The 12,792-nt window shown below is 44.1% G+C and overlaps 1 long non-coding RNA gene across 1 annotated transcript in view; it reads left to right on the top strand.

The window, feature by feature from the left end:
- The window catches only part of LOC140899511 (uncharacterized), a 16,095-nt gene extending 3,303 nt beyond the window's left edge, over positions 1-12,792 (top strand). Inside the window, exon 2 of the long non-coding RNA XR_012155357.1 lies at positions 12,327-12,792. This is a non-coding gene — a long non-coding RNA (uncharacterized LOC140899511). The remainder of the gene's footprint in view (positions 1-12,326) is intronic.

Here is a 12,792-nt window from a genome sequence, read left to right as displayed (position 1 = left end):
AAATGGACCTTAAACAGGAAGCCCCTGCAAAATGAACCCAAAGACAATGGATCTGACACTCTGCCAGGGCAGGGTTTCTCCCTCTTTCCGTAAAGGCTGACTAAGGTGGGATTCACTATGTCTGTTTAAACAACTTTCCACTTGTTTTAAATGTAGGGGGAGACCCCAGACTCTTCTAACACAAATAATCCCTGGATGTAGTTTGCCTCTTCTACTCCAAACTGAAAAATACCTTCTCCCAAAACCAGACAGAGAACAATAAGAATTCTTTGTTTCTTTAAACGAAAACTATTAGGGTTCTACCCTGATAAATCAGGAGAGGGTCGGTTGTGATGCCTCGCTGTGGAAACTGAAGCCCAGGAGTTTGCAAGGAAGATTAATAAAGTCATCTGATCATATAAAATGTTTGGCACTCCAACTGGCATGTTAGATGTACTGGCATTTGCTTAAATACATTTGCATTCAGATGCCCGGGAGCATCACTCCTTATTCGCTGTTTGTGCACCAATCCCGTCCTTCAGTGCCATTTGGTTTTTGCCTTTCAACCAACAACATTTGTGTTCCCTTTCCACCCACCTTGCTCAGACTAGACATTTTGTACTGAACACACACACAATTCTCTCCAGTTAAATTAAGATGGGTTTCCTCCCGCGGCAGTTAGATAGGAACCGGCTTTGCAAAGGCCACATCATTCTATGGGAAGTCAGTGTCGTTTCATTGTGGGAACGAATCCCCCTGGTTCACAACACAGTCCTGGATCTGGAGTGAGTTTTGTAAAATGTGCAGTGAAGCGGGCCTGCCCAGGATGCAGGACTCTGAGAGGAGGGACCCAGGTCATGACTGGGAACTACTGAAGTGCCCACAGAGAGATTACAACCTGCTTTCACTGTTTTCCCCCTAATGATTTTAGGAGACTGGAGCACTGGCTTGGAAAGCACCACACTTCCAGCGCCAAACCGCTAAAGCAAACCTGCCTTTTGATCAGATACATTTTGAAAGGAACATTGATTTATTGTCATGATTTCCTGGCAAGCCATTTTCTGGCTGGGGCGAATAATTCTAAAAGGCACAGAGTTTGCTTCCTGCTTTACAGGCCACTTGCTGTAGCGGGTCATTAACGTGATGTACTGGGAGGAACTCTATGCGGGTTAAAACAAAAAGCAAAAAACCCTCACACCGCTCCAGATCCTACAGACAGACTTCGGGTCTGGAGTTTGGCTTGGACAAAAGACAAAACAGTTCCTTAGCTTCCCATTCCCTGTGCGTTGTTTGATTCATCCTTTGAGAAGATATCCTGCAATCCGGAGCAGGGACAGTCCATACCTGTTTCTGGATAATTCTAGCCCGTGTCCTGTCCCAATCTAGCTAACTCTGCTAAAGACACAGGAAGGGATTGTTCCAGGTAAGCGTGGAGTGCCAAAGGGGAAGCGGAGTGGGGAAGATTCTCCCAGGTCTTTCCCTAGGAGCCGTTCACACTGAAGGAGTCCGTAATCCCTTCTCTGGGAAGTGGGATCAGCAGCTGGCTCCAGGGAGCCTTTCCTGCCCCAGGCTTGCATTGCAGGGGAAGACGTTTAGTGACCCAGGCCAGCTGCATTTACGGCCCTATTCCCTGGAGTGCCCAGCCAACTCGGAGAGGGAGGGTTGTGATTTGAATGTCCTCAGCCATCCATCGAAAATGTCAGGGCTATTATTTACATCGTATTTACGTCGCAGTGAGCAAAAAATAAAACCAAGACAAAACGCTCAAATCAACCCAACCCCCCAACCCCTCTTTTGCACCGACTAACCAAACCGATGTCACTCACCAATCTATGGCTGTCTAGGAGGAAAGACACATCACTTCTCTCACTGGCAGAGACACGGCCGGACAGGTTTCTGCACAAAGAGTTCAAATCCCCAGTTGTAACAGCTGACTCAAGGTGTCCCTTTCTGACTCGTTCCCTCTCCCCACTTACCCCTCTTGGAACCCCGACTTGTGTCCCCCCTTTTGTCAGGTGGGTTCTCTGCCCCACCTCCTCTCTTTGTTCTTTTGGAGGGCAAGAAAGGTACATTCACTCGGATGATATTGACACGCTGCTCGATAGAATTGGTGTGATGATGAGAGAGACTGGCTTGTAATCGGGAAGATGTAAGCAATGAGCTGGAAAGTCAGCACTGAAGTTTGTCGGTGAGAGATGAATAAATATTCTACAAATCTAGGGGAGTTTTACACAGAACAGTATAACTGGGGGGGGGGATCTTCACTGACTTCTTGGACGAGGATCCACCCCCCCCCAGTTTCATCAAGCTTTGTTTTCATTCTCGTTTTTATTATTAAAAAAAAACAGATTGCAATTCGCTTATGAGATAGGAAGGAAATTGAAGTGTGTGCGCGCGCGTGTGTGTATGTCACACACACACACACTCCTGTATCACGTATTTATTGTTGGAACGTGGGGGACTATCCCCACACTTGAACACAAACTCACTCATTGTGACTATTTTTAATGTTCTCCCAGTTTTAAAAAGGGGAAACAAAAATGAGGTAAAATCCATTTAAATTCTATTTGACGTTTAGGACAAGCCAAAAGCCAGGTCCTCCCTTTCGGCTGGGTCTGGACCTGCGTTTTGTTGGTGTCTTTCCCGTTCTTTTAGTTAAACCTCGCCCTGCTTATCATCCGTCTTTCTACATCACTGCGCTCGGTAATGGGATTTATCTCTCTCCTTTATGGGGCACTAGTGTTGTACAAATATTATAGTCTCCCCATCCTCTCTATAGACTCAGCCTAGACTTGTGTAGACTAGCAACTGCGCTCAGCAGGAATTGCAAAACTCCAGACAGAAGGCATTGGAGAGTCTTGCCGTTTGAGTTATTCTAACAGGCGGTTAGAGGTACCCACAGGATAGTTTTGCGGGGCACCCAAGGTTTGACACATTTGCTGTTCTGTCGGATTTTAAAAGCTCGATCAGTGAAGAAACTTCCTTTAAAATCGGGACGCGTTGCCTTGATCTGTAAATATACAGAGGGCTGCAGGCGGAATATTCCCGGGAAACGGATCAAGGGAAAGCGTTTCCTTTCTGTGCTTAGGGCAGTGGTGGACTCCGGCTCGGCTCCTTTCTCCCGCAGCCCTTGCCGCGGGGGCTAAGTGATTTGCTTGCCCTCTTTCCCCCCTTTTGGCTTTGTAACATTTAAACCAAGCCAAAGAAAGGCTGAGTTGAAAAGTTCAAGTTGAAAGTTTGCAGCGGTGCATACAGGAAAAGGAGACGGATTGTTCCCGGGATGCACGTGACATTAACCTCGGTGATCCCACATCGCTGCCTAGGTTATGCTGTTTGGGGGACTGTTCTGATCTTCAGGCATGCAACGGCCCTGAGTGACACTTCGTAATAAAGTGAGAAATATTAGTCCGGACCCAGCGCAGCTTTGATCAGCTGAGTGCGACTACATCACCTCTCACTTGAAAAAAAACCTCCCAGGGGCTGGGACCAAACGCAACAAGACAGCAACAGCTCGCCTGGAGCTGGCCAGGGAGATCTCTTCTGCACTTTCACTGCTGGGGGACATTTACCAGGTCCTTTCCTCCGGCTGGCTCAGTCGGGAGACACTCTCCTAGAAACGAGACAAACCCCACCACACGAGGCTTGCACTCTCCCAGTAATTAATCCGCCCGGTAATTGGCTTTCCTCCTTCAGGTAATGGGCACAGAGTTACCAAATCACTGCTGATAGCTGGAGAGATACCAAGCGACTGGGGGTGGGGGAGAAAGCAAAAACCTCCCTCTCTCCTCCCCACCCCGCCTAGATCTCTGTCTGCTAGTGTCATGCTAGCCCATGCTAACTATTTCTAATCAACAGCGAGCAAGCCAAGATTACCTGAGCTTCCTTTCTTTCCCTTTTCAAGCCTTTTGTTTCGGGGCTCACTCCGAAAGAGGACAGCCTGCACTTTTAAGGTTTGAACACGATTCACCCACTACAAGTGAATAGAGCAGAAACGTTCCCTCTCCTCGCCCTCTTCCTCTTGCTAATGCAAACTGGCAATTCAATTATTTGCCAAAGAATATTTTACTAGCTGATCACAGGGATACTGCTCTGACAGTCACCTTTATCCTCCCCTTTCCCGGCCTTTAGTTTTGAGCCACTATTGTTGGCAAAACCTGTCGTTGAACGTCCTCTCCCCCCTACGGGTCTGGTTTCTTTCCTTTTCTCTTTATGTTAAGTCTCAGGGCAATTAGAAAAAAACATTTTTGTTTGTTATTTTCCTATTTAATGTCTATGGGTTGAACTTGCCCATGGAGAAGAAGCCAGTTCTTTGATGCCTTCAAGACCAATGGACCAACCAGAGCATCCTGAAAGTACAGTCGATTTCTTGTTTCTTCGGTTCAGGGTTTTGGTAGGATTGGGTGTATTGAGAAATCTGGTGCCCAGGCGATCTATACACCGTTGTTATTCTGTTCTGTATTCAGCCTGCACACAGTTTGGAAGATCACTTAGGGAAAGTCACTGGCCAAATGGACAGGTGTCTATCGCTGGAGAGCATTGGCACACTACTGTTTGTCCCATCGTCGTCAATAATCAGATTTACTTCTCAGATCACTGCAATAACCAGCAATGTAGTGGATATTAAAATGGGTATATACACATGAAAAGTTTTAAATGCTACGTTTCTCAGTAGAACCAAATAAAAAACAAAATGAACGCAATGAGTCTGACTCCTCTTCCTGACACAGCTGATCTCTGCTTGTAGCCAGCTTTCTTTTTTAAAAAAAGACAGGGGGCAACTCCTTGACAAATCATATTACAACATTAAAGGAAATCGGTGGCAATAGATGTCTCCGATTAATGCCCGAGATAGAGGTTTAAATGCCCCTTTCAAATGCAATTTGTGTCCAGGGGCTGATTTTTCCCCAACGCAGACTGCTTAAACAAAAGTACTTGCAATAGGTGAATTTCATGTGCCATTTGGGGGAAGGAAACCGTCCAGTGGGCCCAACCCAAGGAAGCAGGGGACAATTTTTGGCACGTGAATATATCCCTTGGACGTGGAAGCGACAACACAAACTCCTCCAGTTCTACCTCCCCTGGCTCTTAGAGACAAAATTAAGTTCTAGCAGGATTTGTCTTCACAGTGTTGTAAGTGGTGTGGGATCCTCCCTGAAACTTTGGGAGCCCTAGACATCTGCCAGGGCCAGATATTGACTACACACCCAACTCAGCCCACCATTTCCCCCCGACTTTCCAACTCTGCAGCACACCAGGGCTAAGAAATTCGATGGATCTTATAGATCTGTCCCCTGTAGCCTTGTCATTGGAACAGCTGTTCTTTCACTCCCAAAAGCCAATAATCCAACTGAATCTCCGCATCATTGTCCGAATTCCCTACCTCCCCTCCCCCCCTGCAGTAGTGTGCGGAGCGGGGAGACAAGAAGAAAAGGCCAACAACCGACGTAATTGGCTTCTACACTGCACCCTCACCCTCGGCTTCTTTGCTTGAACCCCCTTGGAGAGATTTAAGCAATTAGATTCAATTAAATGTTTCTTCCCCCCCTTTTTAATATGCGCCAACAAGCCACCGCTTTTAAACTCTAAACAATGCAAGAGAACACACCTGGATCTGGGGAACTAACATGAATTTATCCAGGGTCTTTGTCAGTTTCCTGTTACAGTTTGCCGGAGCTGGATAGCTGATCAAAAGGCAACAGGGGAGTCTTAGATTTCCAAATGTAAGGGGTTTTTGTTTGTTGGTTTGTTTTGCGTGGGGTGGGGAGAAATGAACAGTAATACCGAGGAGAGGCAATACAATCCAGACAAAGAATATCGAAGCCACGTTGGAATAATTTGCGACAGTTCACCCATAATCCTGGACTCTGCAGAGGGGGATCCTTGCCGGGGCACTGGGCTGCGAGATGCTGCTTTCCATCCTCCTTAACCTGACTTGCGTCTTGCCCTTTCCTTTGTGGGTGTTTCATGCCCGTTCTCTAAAAAAAACCCAAAACTTAAGCTTCCCACCCGCAGAAGCCTCCCCGTTTCCCTGTCATCGGCCCAGGGGGTCACACTGAGCTGCCCGAACACCCCCTGCCCCACCCAAGGAAGGAGCGGATTTGCAGGGGATGGGAGGGGGAGATATGAACTCAAAGCCAGGTATTATCTCGAGACTACGCAACCCCGCAGTTTAGAAAGCCTTAAGTCTATATTTTCACAAGTCAAAGTTACTCTCTTGTCCAGTAGCTGCTTGTTACCTGGATCCCCAGGCACTGGATAACTTTTCCCGGCGGCCCTAACCCATAAACCTTCTTGCACAGAAACTTTCCCCACCGGAAGGGTCTTGGAAACGGTGCATGTGGCTGATTGTTATATCGATGACTAATGCACTAAACCAATATTTCAGTTAAGATGTAATTAAGCCTGGATAACTCCCCAGTACAACAAACCATTCCTGGCCCAGATCCATCACTAGGGGCCCTGCAAGGTTGGTTTTAAGGAGCCCGGAACAAGATCTTTAAATGATGTATTAGCGGTCCCAAGTTTACTCTGAAACACTTGAATCGATCAGAAGGGTAAACAGTGTTGAGATGTGTCAGGAAAGTCCACCCCCAGCACGGTTGCAGCTGGGGTGGGAAGAAGCGCCTCTCAGAGAAGTTTCTGGGATTTTTTTTTTTGGTCTGCTCCTTCCCATCTTGATTACCCCTGCCTGGATTTCATGGCACGTCGCTAAATGGTGTCGCTTACATTCCAAGCTCATGCATTGTTTATGGGGGAACAGAACTAATAAATAATTACCAGTCCAAAGAGTGTGTGCCCGAGTGGTGACTGAAGGCAAGGAAGGGAAAGCATCAGAAAGGGGGAATCACGAAAGAGCCAGCCCTGAAGGGAGAACTCTCTCCTCTCTCTCAGGCCGCAGCTTGCTTGGGAAAAGGCAGAGAGAGAGAGGCAAACAAACACACACAAGTATCAGGCCGAATCAGCCTCCTTCCAAGGGAGAGGAAAGGAAAGAGAATGAGCGAGGGAGAGAGAGCAGAAGTCCATCGCCTGTCAGCTCATTCCTGCTGGCTGACAAATCCTTAGCACTTCAGAACTGGGCTTGCAGAAAGCACAGGGTGAAATCTGAAGCTGCCTTTCTCTGCTTGTCCCCGTGAAGAAAAAACAACAACAGGAACACACTGGTTCACCCAAGTGCTGCAGAATACAAGGAAATTGCTGAGAGACAGGGCAGCTTTTTCTGTAGGTTCATTTTTAATCGTACCTCAGTGCCCAGGACTCTTGTCTACCCCTGGGTTGTTTCTTTCTCTTGACCAAAGCCAGTAGTTCACAAACAACTGTAGCAAATGGGTGAGAGAGAACAACTGTGTGTGTGTGTGAATGTGTTTGCGAGTGAGACCTGATTGCTAGAAGGAAAACCAGTGTGTGTGTGAAAATTAAAAGTTTTTTTTTTAAAGAAAAGGCAGCTAAAAGACAAATAAAAGAAACAAGTAAAGAGGGTGTGAGCGGTGGGGGAAGAAAGACCATTAAAAAAAAAAGGGGGTGAAACAAACCCCACGAGGATGCAGCGAATCCCAGCTCATTCATCTTCATTGTCTCCGTGTATGCAAAAGCAACTCCAGCATAAGGAAAAGCCACTATCAAAGCCATGGCTTTATTTTATATCCTATAGATCAGGAGGGAGGCAAAGCTTTATTTTCGCCCAGAGACAGATATTTTATTTCTCTCTTACGGTTTTATGTGTGAGAGATGTCAAAAAGGTAAAATAAATTGCTAATGCATAGGCAAAAGGAAGCTGTTTTGGCATGCTCGGTGTCATGAGGTCTCCCAGGGAGAGCAGGCTGGGGATTTAGGACTGATGGCAGACTCAGGGGGATTTCTGCTAAAACATCTCTCTTCATAAATTCAGCAGCATGGTCAACTCAATAGGAAGACAGAGTTTTCAAGAGAAAGAGTTGGAGCCGGGCATAAATGCACCACACAAAGGCATCAATTATCTTTCAATCTACCTACACAAATGTAACAATCTGACTGTAGGCTTCAAACTGGTGCAACTGAACTATAGCCTGACATACTGGGTAAATATGTTTAGACTGCAAAGCCTTTTCCCTAACCAGACCTTGTTTGCAGTGTCATGAAGTGGCTACGGTTAATTTACACTAAACTTGGGAAGCTTTTCCTTTTTCAAATTTAATTTTTAAAGATGTTTATATTTTGCTTAGAGATGGCATTGCAAACCCTAACCCTTATTCAGGAACATAAGCATTAACTTGCTTTTAACTTTACAGTATGTATTATGTGTGCGCACTCCCCCTCACCCACTTATGTACACATATGGATAAACATACTTTATATTAGCTATACTCCCAGACGATATAGTAATGAAAATTTACCTATTCAGGCATAATATCTACTCATTCACCCTTACTGTATTAATAAAAGCCATTACTGTGTATTTTACTCATCTATCCAAAAAAAACCCCCAAAACTCACCCTGGGTTAATAGAATTTTGAGTGCCATATATATATATACACACACACACCAACAAACTGTATTTGTGTATATTCTATATTTGTATCCATCTAAAAGTCTGGTGGTGGATTTGCAGGGACCTTTTGCAAAGTTAAAATATATCTCCCTAAGCTGCAACAATTTTCATACTTTTTTAACCTCAGGGATTTACTTAGCACATTAAGTTCAGGCTCAGAAGCCCAAGGCTATTACTCATTTGGGTACTCCTCTCCCTCCCTCCTTCACCACATATTTTATCATTTGACTTCCTGGTTTAAATTCATGTTATGGCAAATAATAGATGGTAATACTTTCCCCCTTCTCCATATTAATTGTCGTTTCTGGCAAACTCTGCATTTGAGATGATTTAATGCAAATGGCAACAACAAAGTGACACAAGGCGACAAACAGCACAAAACAGAAAATTATTAAAATTCAGAAGCTTTTTTTTTCTAAACCTAGTTTCACAAATGTCCTGGCAACATTTGTGAGGTTGGATCACAGGGTCAGTTTCGTTTGCACTGGACAGCATAACCTATATATATTAAGAACTGGCCAATCCTGTGGTGCAGAATACACATAGACAGTAGTACTCTGAGAGAAGGTGGCATGCTTCCTGAAATATTGTTCTTTCTGAGGTGGCTGAAATAGGCAACAAACCAGAGTCCTATTTGCAAATTAAAAAAGCAAGGTGTAGCTGATTAGCAAATTAATTATTTCAGCACCCCCAGGATTATATTGTTTTTCTAAATTCTTTGGGCCTAGGTAATTTACTAATTTCACAGTCAGTGAACTTCCCAGTGAGTGAGTCAATCTAATCTATTTAATGTCTATATAACACTTGTTTTATAGGGAGAAGTAAGTTTAATGGTGATGGCAGAGGAAACAGGACTACTGGACCTTTCTCCTTGGCTCTGCCATTGACTTGCTGTGTGACCTTGGGCAAGTCACTTCACCTTTCTGTGCCATCTGCAAGAGGATGATGATACTTACATACCATGGGGTGATGGGACCCTAAATGAATGTTTAGAAATCCACAGATAAGTTCTATAAGGGCCTGATCCACAGCCTGTTGAAGAATATGAACTATTCTTTAGTTCATAATAGGAACGATCATGCAGCGCTTACTCAAGTGAACAGTTTCATTAGCTTTCAACAGGGCTACTCATGTGAGTATGAGAATAAAGAAAGGGCCTTGCAGGATCAAGACGTTATTCTGCCTTTCACAAGCAGCTGGGAGAAGAGTGTTTCTAATATAAAGTTTTTAGGTCATCAGCAAAGTAGTGGCTTCAGGTTTCTGTATCATCACCAAGTAGGATGTTTGAGCATTGGAGAGAAAAATAATTGAAATAAAATGGATAGGACTGTCTAAGTAAAATGAAATGACAATAAACCAACACCAGGGATAAATCAGCAATGTCATTCTCACTATCATTTGAAAATGGTTGGTGCATCTCTATTTAGTATTTAAAAAGAAAGCAAGCCCCCTGGACGGCAATATTAATGCCTCTTCAGGAATATCTAATACAACTCAAATTTTGTTCATGGTTTGTTAAGATGAAATCAGAATCTACTGATGAATTTATATCCTTGCTCTCTATTCCTGGCTGCTGATTTAATCCTTCTCCATCTATATATTATACCTTTTTAATATGGTGTTCCTATGTAATCTATGCACACTATAAATACAATATGATATCAGAGTTTACATAGTGCTTCCATTATAGGCTTCTATTTTTATAGGTCTATAATTTGGCACATAGGTTTTGACAGGACATTTTCCCCCCACCCCCACTTTACAACATGATCAGAAGTCCACTTTGTTGTTTATACAATTTGAATCAGACAAATGTTTTGTACCCGTTGAAGTGTAAGAAGCTTAGGGCAAAATTCTGTCTGCCTGATGCAGATGGGCATATGGCAGGAAACCTGCAGGCAGAAGGGCAGTGCAGTGTGGAAGTTCTCACATCCCTGATTCTGGCTTCTATCAAAATGCAGGCAGAGGCTGGCTTGCAGGCCCCCCTATGCTGACAGACATGGTGGTGAAGTCAGAGGAAGGATCTAATAGAGAGGGGGCCTGGTATGGGCAGTTGTACTCACAGAGACTACAATGGCCTAAAACTGGAGTAATGGAGTGGCAAAACTGGCCAGAGATGGTTAACCACACATTTTAATAGACATGAATATTATTATAACTTGATTCCTTGCATTTTATTATACAGTGCATATTATACCTCGTTGAAATTATCTGACTGAATTTGACTATGCATGTAGAAAATGGACCCGCATGCTACACGTAAAATAAGAGATGAAAAATTGCATATACAACTATAAAACATATCACTGTAGGTACACAGAGAAGAGACACCAGCCAGGTAAGACAAAAAACATTGGGTCAAACTCTGTCCCAGTCACACCTGTATAATCTCCCTGGTTTTAGTTGGTTTTTACAGGTGGAACTGAGGGCAGAATTTGGCCTATGCGAGGGTAGCTGCAGCAGTCTACGATATCCTCAGAATCCCTCACTTAGGCTATGTCTATACGGACCCACAGTTCGGACTACGGGGGTGTGAATTGTAGCATGCATTGTAACTGCCCCTTGTTGACACTGCTGATGCAATGGTACCTAGTTTCAGAGTAACAGCCGTGTTAGTCTGTATTCGCAAAAAGAAAAGGAGTACTTGTGGCACCTTAGAGACTAACCAATTTATTAGAGCATAAGTACCTAGGTTTGTATTACCTAGTCATGTTTGAAAGAGGGTTATGTTCATGGGAACGAGTTTGCTGCAGCAACATCCACAGCGGGGAGCTGCAGGGCAGCATGCAAGTACACGCTGCAATTCACTCCCCCATAGTGCAAATTGCAAGGCCGCGCAGACAATCCCTCCGCTGAGTCCTATGCTCTGATACTCTAGGTACATTGCTTGTGTTTCACTCGTATGCGTTGATAGCCTCATACAGAGGGCCAAAAACGACAAGCCCAGAACATGCAGAACTCGTATCGTTTTCAAAGGTTATTTCACGGGATTATTATTTATATCACAGTAGTGCCTAGGGGCCCCGGGTGAGATCAAGGCCCCATTGTGCTACAAACACAAGCCTCTGCCCCAATGAGTTAACTCCTAAATGGACAAAGCATGGGAGCGCAAAAGAGACACAGAGAATGAAATGATTCAGTCAAGGTCACCCAGCAGCCTGAGCCAGGAACAGAACTAGGGTTTTCTAACTCCCATGCCAATGCACTATCCACTGGACATGCAGCCTTCCAGCTTCCCTTGTCATAGGGCTGCCCGACTGGATGTTTTTTAGCATCCTGCACCCTGCGCCCCATCTATCCTCCATTTCCCACTGCTGCAGCTGTTCTGGTGGAGCTATATAGGTGGTGAATTATGGCTATGAAGCCTGCCAATATAGAAATGGCCTCTCTGGGTAAGACACTGGACATACTGGAAACTTTTTGTTCTATGAGTTAAGGCTGACTGTATAAATAACGAGGGGCAAAAGTGTGGAGTGAAAAGGCGAATACACCATCCGTACCTCACTTTATCTGTTTCTACTACAGCATACACTAGTCTTATTCCCCGGTCAAGTATTTTAAATGCACGACTGTTAGGCTTCCTGGCAGCAAGGCTGTTAACATCACAAGTTACAACATATCACATCAACTACTTAAAGAAACATGAACAAACAATGTCACCTAAAAGGAATATCTAATGAGCTGAGACATAATTTCTTTCCCTCTCATTATTGATGACCTTTCATAACTTGTCATTGAGCCCGCCATTCACAAGTTACAAAGTACTGATGCCTCTTATTAGCTAGCCCATTGTATATCCTCATTATATCTCTGTATCTGCAGGTGAAGATGACTGGAGAGAAGCTGCTGAAGGATCTAGACAAGAACTACACAGCATAGGAGGCATGAAATATGAGACCAATGTAGCCCTGAACAGCTCTCTGTACCATTAGTTCATACAAGTAGGACTTTCATTAAACCGTGTTAAAAATGGGTGTTCTTTTTAGAAGCAAAACCAAACTCTTGTGAGCAGTTTTCCAAACACACATGTTTCTGTGATGACAATGAAATTACAATCCACATTTTTGTTAGCACTTTTCTAACAGAGAGATCGGTGTGTGTGCTGCATTTGATTAGGAAGTATAATACCTACCAATGTATAATACCTACCAATGTGTTTCTTCCATTTTGATTAAATAAAACCTTTCTTTCCTTAATTAGTTAATGTTTGTTACTTGAGAAAGAGGAGTGACGGAAATTAATGATAATTAATAAATAACCATGAATAAAACTGGATTTTTAAACTTCA

Source organism: Lepidochelys kempii, chromosome 17 (genome assembly GCF_965140285.1).
Source record: "Lepidochelys kempii isolate rLepKem1 chromosome 17, rLepKem1.hap1, whole genome shotgun sequence".
Classification (NCBI taxonomy): Eukaryota; Metazoa; Chordata; order Testudines; family Cheloniidae; genus Lepidochelys; species Lepidochelys kempii.
Note: the sequence above shows the minus strand (reverse complement) of the source record. Positions and strands in the feature narration are given on the sequence as shown.